Source organism: Bos indicus, chromosome 8 (genome assembly GCF_029378745.1).
Source record: "Bos indicus isolate NIAB-ARS_2022 breed Sahiwal x Tharparkar chromosome 8, NIAB-ARS_B.indTharparkar_mat_pri_1.0, whole genome shotgun sequence".
Classification (NCBI taxonomy): Eukaryota; Metazoa; Chordata; class Mammalia; order Artiodactyla; family Bovidae; genus Bos; species Bos indicus.
Genome location: NC_091767.1, coordinates 88,550,074 through 88,562,190, shown reverse-complemented (window position 1 = coordinate 88,562,190; position 12,117 = coordinate 88,550,074). Strand labels below are relative to the sequence as shown.

At 52.5% G+C, this 12,117-nt stretch overlaps 1 protein-coding gene across 5 annotated transcripts in view; it reads right to left on the bottom strand.

The window, feature by feature from the left end:
• Positions 1-9,718, bottom strand: part of SEMA4D (semaphorin 4D) — a 127,292-nt gene extending 117,574 nt beyond the window's left edge. For 4 of the 5 annotated variants that reach the window (XM_070795183.1, XM_070795182.1, XM_070795181.1 and 1 more), the window contains exon 1: positions 9,511-9,718. The gene's annotated coding sequence lies outside the window, so the exon portion shown is untranslated. The remainder of the gene's footprint in view (positions 1-9,510) is intronic. The other variant, XM_070795186.1, reaches the window with a different exon arrangement.
• Positions 9,719-12,117: the final 2,399 nt, after the last annotated feature.

Here is a 12,117-nt window from a genome sequence, read left to right as displayed (position 1 = left end):
GTACTTCATTTCTTTAATGGCTAAGTAATATTCCATTGCCTGGATGGACCACATTTATTTATTCATTCATCCACTGACAGGCATTTGAGTTGTTTCCCAAATTGTGAGTTAGCACTGCTATGAACAATTGTGTACAAGTTTTTGTTGGAACATCTATCTTCAATTCTTTTGTGTATTTACCCATGAGTAGGACTGCTGGGTCACATGACATTTCTGTGTTTAATTTTTGGAAGAATCCCTAAATTATTTTCCAAGTTGCTGCACCATTTTACATTCTCGAAGTAACGTGTGAAACTTACACCTTTTCCATATGCTCACCAACACTTACTATTTTCCTTTTTTTTTTTTTAAATAAAAGTCATTCTTCTAAATAAAAGAGGGAAATAGTATCTCACTGCGGTTTGGTCTTGCACTTCCCTCGTGACTAATGATGTTGAGCATCTTTTCATGTGCTTGTTTCTCATCTGTCTGTCTTCTCTGGAGATATTTTTGTTCGTGTTTTAACTGGTTGTTCTTTTGTGTTGCGCTGTAGCTTGCGGCACTTTTATTCATAATAATCTCGAACAGGAAGCAATCCAAACATCCACCAGCAGGTGAATAAATCAATAAATCATGGCACACCCACGTGATACAACAGGATTCAGCAATAAAAGACGGAAAGTACAACACACAGCAAAACCCAAGAATCTCAGAGATGCGCCAAGGGAAAGAAGTAAGAAATCTACAATACATGCTTCCGTTCTGAAACGCTTAAAGAAACCAATCTTCTAATAGTCTAATCTCGACAGATCAGTGATTGCCTGGGTGGAGGGTTGAGTGCAAAGAGGCAACAGGGAGTTTGGGGAGAGTTCATAGGCTACACAATCTCTGTTGCAACTGCTCGACTGCTACAGCAGCCGGACAGCAGCCAGGGATGGTAGGTGCATGAACGCGTGAGGTGCACCCTCACCTGCAGGGTTCATCCACTGTCGGCCTCCATCACATCACGGTAGCAGCTGCATAACTGGATACCTTTGTCAATACTCACCAAACAGTGCCTTTAATTGTATGTAATTATACCTCAGTAAAACTGGTTAAAGAAACATTGATTCTACAGGTGAACATCCCAAGTCTAATGTGCATCCAGAGTGGGCCCACTGGCCCTGCCTCTCCCCTCCTGTCTGCCCTCCAGGATGCAGTACCCGCAAAGGCAAGCCCTGCTTGGCCCAAGCTTGGAAGTGAAAGTGAAAGTCACTCAGTTAAGTCTGACTCTTTGCAAACCCATTGTCTGTCCATGTGATTCTTCAGGCAAGAATACTGGCGTGGTTTGCCATTCCCTTCTCCAGGGAATCTTCCCCACCCAGGGGCTGAATCTGGGTCTCCTGCATTGCAGGCAGATTCTTTACTATCTAAGCTACAAGGGAAGCCTGCATAACTGTATACGTTTGTCAAAATTCACTGAACAGTAACCTTTTATTGTATGTAAATTATACCTCAATAAAACTGGTTAACGGAACTGTTTCTACAGGCAAGCACCCTAAGTCTAAAGGGCATCCAGAGAGAAGCTCTTCTGTCTGTCCCTCAGGGTACACCTCCCAACCACAGGCTGTGCTTAGCCCAACCTTGGAAGTGAAAGTGTTGGTCACTCAGTCATGTCCAACTCTGTGTGACCCCACTGACAGTAGCCCACCAGCCTACCCTGTCCATGCAATTCCCTTCTCCAAGGGAGTGGGTTGCAATTCTCTTCTCCAAGGGATCTTTCTGAACCAGAAACCGAACCTGGGTCTCCTGCCTTGCAGGCAGATTCTTTACCACAGAGCTTCTGGTTCAGGGGTCCTGGGGGTGGAGGTAAAAACCTGCACCTGCAGCAGGGTCTGGAAATACAATGCTGCTGGCACAGGGACCACGCCTGGAGACAGGCTCTCTCCCTCACTCACGTGGCGCTCAGCGGATGCGGAATCAGGGCGGTGTTAATCCATTACACGCAGGCCCTCGCTAGTGACCGGGCCCTGTGTGTAGGGATGCCAGGCCAACATAAGAGGGAAATGCTCACATCCTGGCTGCAAGGACACGGCCCCACTTTCAGCCTCAGTTTCTGCCCAGGCTCATCAGGTCAGCAGACCAGGCCTCCTTCACCCTCCTCCTGTCACTCAGATGTCCTCTCAGCCAGAAGGGCATCCACTCCTGCCAGGGAGCCTGGCAAACTCAGCTCTCCAGACTTCCTATGCTCAGCACCCAAGAGGGCTTCATCAGCCCCTGGGCACCCACCGCCATGCTCAGAGGTTCCGCTGTCACAAGCTTCCATTACCATTTTCTGCCATCTTGACCCCTTCTGAGGACCCCAGGGCCAATCAGAGAAGTGGGGCACCTAAGAGGCTGATGACAGTTTGCTTGCGGGGGAACAGTGGCCACTCGTCTGTCCCCCTCCGTCTCCCTCATTGGAGGACATGGACAAGGCCCCCACCCTACTTCCTTCACTCTTCCCCCTACTCCATCTTTCCCATCAGGACCAAAACCTGAAACACAACCCCTTATGCCCACCAGCAACTCCCCCATCTTTCAGCCCCCTTTCCCAGAAAAATTCTCGAAAAAACTACCAACTCCTGATGTCCTGAGCTCCACTTGCCACCTTCTCTTGGCCCAACACTCCCACCCCTCTTGTCAGGACACTGACAACCTCCATGTTTCTAAGGTCAATCCTCCAAGGATAATTCTCATTCCTCATCTAGCTGGCTCCCTCGGCCAGACAGCCCATTCTCTCCATGCACACTCTTCCTGTGGCCCTGGATACCCCAGACCCCTCTGGCTTTCTCCTGCCCTGATGACATTCCTTCTTGGTTCCTTGACCTTGGACCTCTCCTCTCCTCCTCTGCCATCTTGTGCCAACTCAGCTTTAAAAATATCACCTTTGTGCTGGCAACAGCCAGACCCATATCGGACCCAGGCCACTCCCTTCAACTCCACCCTTGCTTGCCCAACAAGCCCCTTACCACCTCCACGTGGACAGCAGTGGAGGTCATAGGTACCACCCTCCCAAATCCCCCAAAGCTGCTCTGCCCATTGAGACCCCATTTCAGGGTGACGCCCACTCCATCCCTGAGGCTGCCTGAGCCAAGAATCTCAGGGTCACCTTGGACTCCTCTATTGAGCCAACCATCCCAATGGCTCCATCTTCACAACACACCAGAATCCAGCCAGACCCACCACCTGTACAGGGCTGCTCCTCTGCTCCAGCCACACCTACCCTTTGGCCTTGCTAAAGCATGCCAGGACATCCCCCTGGTCACTCCTCACCTCTTCCATCAGCCCACCAGTCACCTGGTTTTGAATCTCAAACATCCTCAAACTGTGAGCATCTGGACCCCACACTGGCTTTCTCCATGGCACTATGGCCCCAATGCGTTACATTCGGATTTACTTCCTCTCCTTAGCCTTCCAGTACCCACTACTTGACCGTAAGTGCCAAGCTGGCAGGGCCTTCTATCTCTTGGTTTCTTGCTGTAATTGGAGCTCAGTAAACATTTGCTGGACGGAGTGGTGGGACTTCATGAAGTGGAGGTGAAAGGGGCCTTGCTAAGTTGCTTCAGTAGTGTCCAGCTCTGTGTGACCCTATGGACTACAGCCTGCCAGGCTCCTCTGTTCACGGGATTCTCCAGGCAAGAATATTGGAGTGGGCTGCCATGCCCTCCTCCAGGGGATCTTCCCAACCCAGGGATCGAACCTGCATCTCTTATGTCTCCTGCATTGGCAGGTGAGTTCTTTACCACTAGCACCACCTGAGTACCTAATTTCTTTGCCTCAAAAAAGATGAATGATGGGACCTCACCTACAAAGGATACAGACCCCCTGGGTGCCCCAAATGCCCAGACGGCACAGCTCTATTCAGACAGGATCCCTAAGGCCTCTGGAAAGGACTGAGATGCAGAGAACACATCTGATCTCAATGGAAAAATGAGCCATGCGCCTACAGTCTGTTCTGATAGCAGGCAGCTCATGGCCATGCAGACGAGACCCCAGGCTCAGAGCACAGCCGCCTCACTGCAGGCCCGGCTGTGGCCGCCCCACAAACATGGAAAATACTAGTAAACAACAACAACAACAACAAACAAAACTCCCAAACACATGGTGAGAACAAAGTGGGGTCCAGCTGAGGCCCTTATTCAGAGTAGGCCTCCGGGAACGTAGTGTCCTTGCAAACAGAATCAAAAACATGCTTCAGAGCCAAACAACACCCAGATGCTAGATCAAAGCCAATTACATTCTGGTACTTAAGCAACTCAAATTTCTTGTAATAGGACAGGAAAATGGAGGGGGCGGGAAGCCCTGAGGATTCCAGGCAACTTGTACTTTTTTACTCCGTGGACTTAGCATTTTTATGGGTTTTGTTGTTGCTGCTGCTGTAGAGGAAAGTTACTTAACATATTCTCTACTAAATGAGAAAACAGCAACTGCTGAAGATGAGTGGAACAGCCCCACAGTGGCAGGTCACCCAACTAGCAGTGGGAATCCACCCAAGAAGGCTCTGGACTGTCACTGCTTTTGTTGCTGGGTCAAGTCCCATGGAACGAAATGTGCTTCCCCACTTAGACCAGGACCATGGTGGGTCTGAGCTAAGGGTCTTCCCCATCCCATGGCTCAGGCCCAGCATGGTACCTCAGCTTACTGCCCAAATTGAGGAACGGCATTCCTGTTAAATTTTCAGGGTCTGAGTCTCGTCCCCCCTATTGCTGAGGTCAGGGTACTGGTGTCTCTTTTTCAGGGCCCACAGAGCACAGGCTCAGAGCAAAAATGGCTGTGGACTCACTGCCTGCCTCACTGAAGCCACATCATGTTATTATGTTGTGTAGGAACACGAATTCCTACAAGTCAAATCCATTTCGAATAAATTTAGATTTAGAAACTTAATGTTTAGAACAGGGACTTCCATGGTGGTCCAGTGGCTAAGACTCTGAATTCCCAATGCAGGTGGGGCCTGGGTATGATCCCCAGTCAGGGAACTAGATTCCACATGCCAAAACTAAAGAACCTGCATGCCACAAAAGACTGAAGATCCCAAGTACCACAGCTAAGGGCCCGTGCAGCTAAATAAATAAATATTGCAAAACACCCAGGTTATTCTATTCCTTAAGGGCTTCCCTGGTGGCTCAGATGGTAAAGGATCCACCTGCAATGCAGGATACCTGGGTTCAATCCCTGGGTTGGGAAGATCCCCTGAAGGAGGGCATGGCAACCCACTTCAGCATTCTTGCCTGGAGAATCCTCATGGACAGAGGGGCCTGGTGGGCTACAGGCCATGGGGTCGCAAAGAATCGGACACGACTGAGCAACTAAGCACATTCCCTAATGGAAATCCCTTCTTACAAATACATTTTATCATTACAAAAACAATCCCACTGTAAAAGAAACAAACCACATGGAAATAGGTGAGGGGATAAAAGGCTAGATTCCCCTTCCTCCTTCCTGCCACCCCCTTCTCAACCCTCTGCCAACACCCAAGCACACACAACTCACATGCACACATATATCCTTCCCTCCCATCCCGGTCACCAGCTGGACAGCCACTCTTGCTCGGAGCTGTGTCCCTAGAGTCTGGAGCAGCACCTGCCCTCCTCGTCCACCGCGGGTGCTCTGTCATCGTCCGTTTGACACACAGAGTCTGTCATTCCAGACGCTTCTATACTTTATTACCTATACATGTGTAAATGGGATCACTCTATACAGTCCACACTAAGGAGCAATGTTTTCACTTAACTCATCAGCACTTCTTTTATTTATTTTTTTTAAATTTTATTTTTAAACTTTACAATATTGTATTAGTTTTGCCAAATATCGAAATGAATCTGCCACAGGTATACCCACATTCCCCATCCTGAGTAAACCTCAACTATTCCATGAAGTGAAGGATCCTATGGCATTTGAGAGGGGGAAATGGGATTCTTAGATCATTAACTATTTTATGATAAAGACTTTTAAAGACTAAAGACTGAAGAGACTAACAAACCCTCAGGTACCATCACCCAGAGCGAATAACCGTTCAACAATGGTCAGTGCTGCCCCCTCCATCACCCAACCCATCCCCCACCCACGCTAATCTGAAACAGCTCTCAAACACGGCTCTCACTTCCTCTGCAGATCACTCCAGCATCTACAGCTAAAGGGTAAAGACTGTGTGAACATAACCAAAATACTGTTGTTAAGGAATATAATTATCTTTTAAAATCATTGTTCACTCAACAAACGCCCAACTGTCTCTTTAAATACCATCACTTTTGAAAGGAATGTTTCTTGGCTCAAATGCTGGTTAACTGCATTTCGTTCAAAGCTGCAATCACGAGTAATACATAGAAGTGACCTGGGGAAGGGGTGAAGTCTCCACTTTCATAGAGAGCATCTGAGACTTTTAGACCAAATAAAGGACCCGGTCCTACTGGCGGATCACAGGGCATGCTGGAAGGCAGCTATGGGGGAATGACTCCTGGGCTGCTGTGATGCCTGGTCTAGGTACAATATCGCCAGGTAAAAGACCATGCACTCAGGAAGGGACAGGCAATTCAAAGTGAGCCACTCCAAGGAGTTGCGATGAGCCACTTTGCTTATCCCAAAGATCACCTTAATTGGTGCGCTGAACAATGCCAGCCCAGCTCCAGGCACGGCCCACTCACGTGCTATCTCCACTTGACTGAATCAGCAGATACTTCCTCCTAATAAATCTCTTGGAGAAGGCAATGGCACCCCACTCCAGTACTCTTGCCTGGAAAATCCCATGGACCGAGGAGCCTGGTGGGCTGCAGTCCATGGGGTTGCGAAGAGTCGGACACGACTGAGCAACTTCACTTTCACTTTTCACTTTCATGCATCGGAGAAGGAAATGGCAACCCATTCCTGTGTTCTTGCCTGGAGAATCCCAGGGACGGGGGAGCCTGGTGGGCTGCCGTCTATGGGATCGCACAGAGTCAGACACGACTGAAGTGACTTAGCAGCAGCAGCAGCAATAAATCTGCACTTCTCTCCATCACCTTTGACAGCAGGCAGGCTGCAATGGCCACGGGCTGTGCTGAGTCTCCAGTGCAGAGAAGCCTGCCGGACCGGCCCACTCTCGGGTGACGCCCCGAGACATCCCTGAATGGTCAAGGGCCCCAGAGGCACAGGTGGAGCAGGGGAGACTGCACCTGCCGAGCCCCACAAAGGACAGCAGTCTTTCTCCCTGTAGCCACCCTCGACAGTCAGTTGATGGCAAATTCATTTGTGTATTTTCACATGGCCAGCTTCACCCCATGGCCACCCTGCAGGCCTGGATGGTTAACTTGGTCACTGTTGTCACTCCCAGAAGAGACTGGGATGGGGGGCTGGGGGCACAGGGATGCACCACCTGCCACATCACCTTCTCAGGAGTTCTTTTGAACAAATTGTTAGCATGAGGGGAAGGTCGCTGTGAATTAAGGAACACTTGGGAAGCCAATACACATATGCAGCAGCAGGGGCCTAACCCAGGCACACTGGGGACGCCTGGTGGTGGGAGGGGACACGGAGCCCAATTGCCAATCCAGGAGCCCCAGGCTCACCACACAAGGGATCAGGAAGAGGCTCCTGGCCACACCCATTCCCCCCCAACCAGAAACAGAACCCAGAGGGAGGGGTGGGAGGCCTGAAACTGTCCGTGCTCAGTGTGGGAGAAGCAGGCTTTCTTTGGAAGCACAGAGGACCAATGAAAAAACCATTGATCTCTGCAACACATTATTGATTTCGCTATGTGCTGGCACCAGCCGATGGTCCTTCCCCCCTCACTCAGAGCCAGCCATTAGCATGCGCTCCCAAGACTGGCCTAGACATCCTTGCCTGGTGAGGGGGGAGGGCGCTTGAGATGAAACCTGCCTTGGCTAACCCACAGGGACTGGATCACGAGTGGATGATGTCATTATGGTCATCTCCCTGCCCCCAGACCCACTGGACAGCTGTGCGGTGTGGCCCTGCACCCCACTCCTGAGCTGGGGTGGATGTACCATCTGCCAGGACCCCAAAGAAGGCTGTGAGAGCACCCCAGTTACCAGCAGAGGGATAACGCTGCATTTTCCAGCAATCATAGACAGCCAGTACCTCTCGAATGCCAGCTCACGGTCCTATAACATGGCTCAAGAGTAGACCAGAGCTGGGTTGCCTCTCAGCATCAGCAATTTTTCTTTCTTTATTTGGTTTACTCGCTGTTCATAATACAAACTTTTTTTTTCTTTGCAATCTGAAGGTCTACACTCTTGGTGGGAAGAGTCTTTGTCCCCAGAAATACCCCAGTGAATCCCTTCACCATCCCCTCATCCCTGCAGGCTTTCCCCCTGGTAGGACTGGCTGCCTGGAGTACTCTGAGCAGGTCTGTTTTATTCTTCTTTATTCTTGCAGACGATGTGCACAGACACCAACGGTTCAAGTGACAATCGGGGCATTATCTCGGCCAGAATCCTGGCCCCAGCACTGACTGAGGCAGCCTGTTTCTGGGACACAGTAAACATTCCCAAAATACAGCGCCCAGGCAGCCAGAAGGCAGGCCCCAGGCCTGGGGCAGGTATGAGCTGACAGGCTACCGATGTCACTTCACCCTTGGAAAGGAAACTTCCGCTCGGTGGCGCCTAGTGGATCTGAATAGACTCAGAATGGGGGGGCCAGCCACTTGGCCACAGTCCCCAAGTCCTGGATGTACTTAACATAAGTGGTGGTTTTCAAATCAAAAGCTGAACAACTTTGCATAGCATATGCGCTCCAGAAAGCGGCGACCCTTGCCCTAGACCACAGGCCTCGTTTTTGGTGAACTGCCCGCCTCCAGACGCCCACACACCCCCATCCCCAATACTAAATGAAATAAAACGAAGGGGACCACCACGATCCAACCCTCCTTTCCACTGTCTGCCCTGGCAAAACCCCAGTGGATTCAGCCTCCTGCAGTTCACCAGGCGGCTGCAACAGGTGCAGCCCTAAGCTAAGGCTGCTGATTCTCCTTGGCTATTCTAGAATCACGCAGCCAAAACCCAAAAGGAAGCCGAGGCCTGCAACACTCACTGCCAGGGCCCCGACCTGCCCCACCTGTCTGAGTGCGCTGCTCGGGGTCTAGCGCCGGGGGGCCGCGGCCCCGCCGACAGAAATAGAAGCCGCGGGGCCGGGCCAGGCCTGAATGGCCGGAGTGGGGCGGGGGCCGAGCCGACAGGAGCCGCGGGTCAGGCAGAACACACCGCCCCCGCCCCGGGCCAGGGTCAGCCGCGCGCCCCGAGCCCCAAGCGTCGCCGAGCCACCTGCGCGCCGGGGCAGGGAGGTAGCCGAGGAGGGGAGGGGTCCTGGGGGGTCCTGGGAGGGGACTCAAAGAGGGGTCTCGGGAGAAGTCAGGGAGCTCCGGGAAGGGGGCTCCGGGGAGGCCCCGGGGGTCCTGGGAGGAGTCAGGGGGCTTCGGGGCGGAGGCTCCGGGCGGGCTCGGGGGCCGATTCGGGGAGGGTCTCGCCGCCCCCGCGCACCTGCACCGCCCGCGCCCGCCCTCTACCCGCCAACCCTTACCTGGCGCGGCGTGTCCTGGCCGCGCGGCCCCGCGGTGCCGGGCCAGGCGAGCGCGGGCGCAGGAATGGCGGCGGCAGAGGCGGAGGCGACCGGCTCGGAGGCCCGGCGCGGAGGGGCGGCGCGGCCAGGCGACTCGGGGATGCTGCGGCGAGGGAGGGCGCGGAGGCCGGCGCGGGAGGGAGGGCGCGGGGCTGCGCGCAGGCCCCTCCTCCGCTCCCCTCCTCCCTTCCCGCCTCCTCTCGCTTCCCTTCCCCCTCTCTCCTGCCTCCTCCTCCTTGCCGCCCGGCTCCCCGCCCTACTTCTCATCCCCCACCCGCTCCGTCCCTCCCCTTTTCCCTCCCCTTTCTTCACCTTCCTGCACTCCTCCACTCCCTCCATCTCCACCCGCCCCTACCACCTTCCATCTCCACTCTTTCCCTCTGATATCTTCTCTCCCCACCTTCCACCTTTCCCCCTTAACCCCCAAGCCCCCAAAGGCTAACCTCTGCCCTGGCCAGGCCTCTGCTGGGTCCAACACACGTTCTGATGACATGCGCAGTTACCCCCTCCTCACCATCTGCTAATGAAGTATTGCCCCTTCTGGGAGCCTGACCTGACCTCACCCTCTCGAGCCTCCACCCTCCTCCAAATCTCCAAGGTTTTGCGAACTCCCAGGCTCTGATGCTGTTCTGCTGGGGACCTGACCTGCCCAATGGGTGGAAAAAGCATGTGGTCTCTGAGGACGCTTGCTCCTTTGCTTCTAAGCAAATCTAATTTGGATAAGAACATTTCAAACCAAGCCTTCTGCCACTTCCCCAGGGTGAGGTGGGTAGGTACCAATCCAGGTTTTGCTGCACCCCTTCTGTTTGCCCGCATGCCAACTGTTTGCTAAGTGTTCACCATCTGATCACTGCTGGTGACACACGTTTACACTAACCCACAGGTTTGAGAACTAGGTGCCCTCCGAAGACTGCTCCAAATCCTCTGGCCCTGGAGAAAGAAGTGACAGGCCTGAGAAGGTGGTTGATCTGGCCAGTAGGCCTGCTGAGGGATGCTGTCCAGAGAAAGGGATGCAGTTCCCAATGAACCAGCCAGGATTTCCTTGTGTGTAGTGTAGAAGTCAGGGCTTCCCTGGTGGCTCAGACGGTAAATCGTCTGCCTGCAATGTGGGAGATCCAGGTTTGATCCCTGGGTGGGAAAGATCCCTGGAGAAGGGAATGGCTACCCACTCCAGTATTCTTGCCTGGAGAGTCCCATGGACAGAGGAGCCTGGCAGGCTATACTTCATGGGGTCGCAGAGAGTCAAACATGATTGAGCCACTAACTAACTGTAGATCCCAGGCTGCAGGAATCCTCCCAACTCACCTGAGGTCACTTTCCTGATGCCCAGGAGCTGCTAGTAACCAGAGTGAGAGTTTTAAAATGAAGCCATTCCTAAATGATCAATAACGGGACTGAGAGCCTCAGTCTCTTTAGGGGCCTCCTCTCTTTCCATGCTGGGGCTGCCATAGGCAGACCTTAATGCAAGTGCATCAACACTGTGCCAGCAAAACTAAGATGGCAAAGCTAGTGCCAAGGGTGAAGGTAGGGGTGGGCAGGAGTTCACCCCCCTCCCTCTGTAGGTGGGAAACATGACCTGGCATCTGATAGGCTCCAGTTTGAGCCTTGGCTCTGATGTTTCCAGGTGACCTTGTGAGCCCTTTCCCACCCTCTCTAAGGGTTGCAGAGCATGGAAGAGAGACTCTCAGGTAAGACCCCCAGCACCACGTGCCCCACATTCATAGCTGGAGACTTTTATGAGAAAGACACAGGGGAGTTGTACCTTCCAAGCTCTCCTCCTGTGGAAGAAGTCTATGAATCTGTGTTCTTCCATCCTATTTGGATTAAAACCTGATGGGAAGATATGTTTTAACAGCATCCCAGACCCCAAGAAGGAACCCATTCTTAAGATGGATAAAAGCAAGTATTGCAAATACAAGGGCAGGGGGCTGTCTTGTGTTCTTTACTAGTCCGACCCATCTAGAATACAGTGTCCTTGCTTGGGATCTAAGGACAGCCACCAGCAGGCCATGGGAGGGCAGTTGACACGTGGGGAACCTTCAGTCTGGAAGATCAGTGTGCAGAGCACAAGACGGCAGAATCCAAATATTTGCAAAACTGTCCGGGAAGAAGGATTACCCTGTGGGGTTATGAAGGGCAGAACGAGGACAGATGGGTGGAAATTAGACTAGAGAGTCGATTTCCTCCCACTTGTGAATGCTTTCTGGCAGATCTGCCTGCCAGAGGAGCCAGCCACCCCTGGAGGACCATGTCCTACATGGCCAGTGTCTAGACAGGTTCTGGGGCCACTGCAGGAAATTGCTGGAGGGGGCCTACAGTAGGATGACCCCTGGAACCTTTTCCAGCCATTAGATCATTCCACGTTGTCTTTAATAAGGTCGCTGAACCCCTGTTTGCTTTGTCTGCAGAGTGGAGGGCGGCTCGGCAAAGAAACTGATCATATGCCTGACCCAGAGTCAATGCTTCCAGCTTCAGCACCTTCAACAATCAATCATAAGCTTCTCCTGGTGTGTTTCCTCATTTGTATAAAGGAGATAAGGGAGGATCTGATGAGATGACAGCATTTTC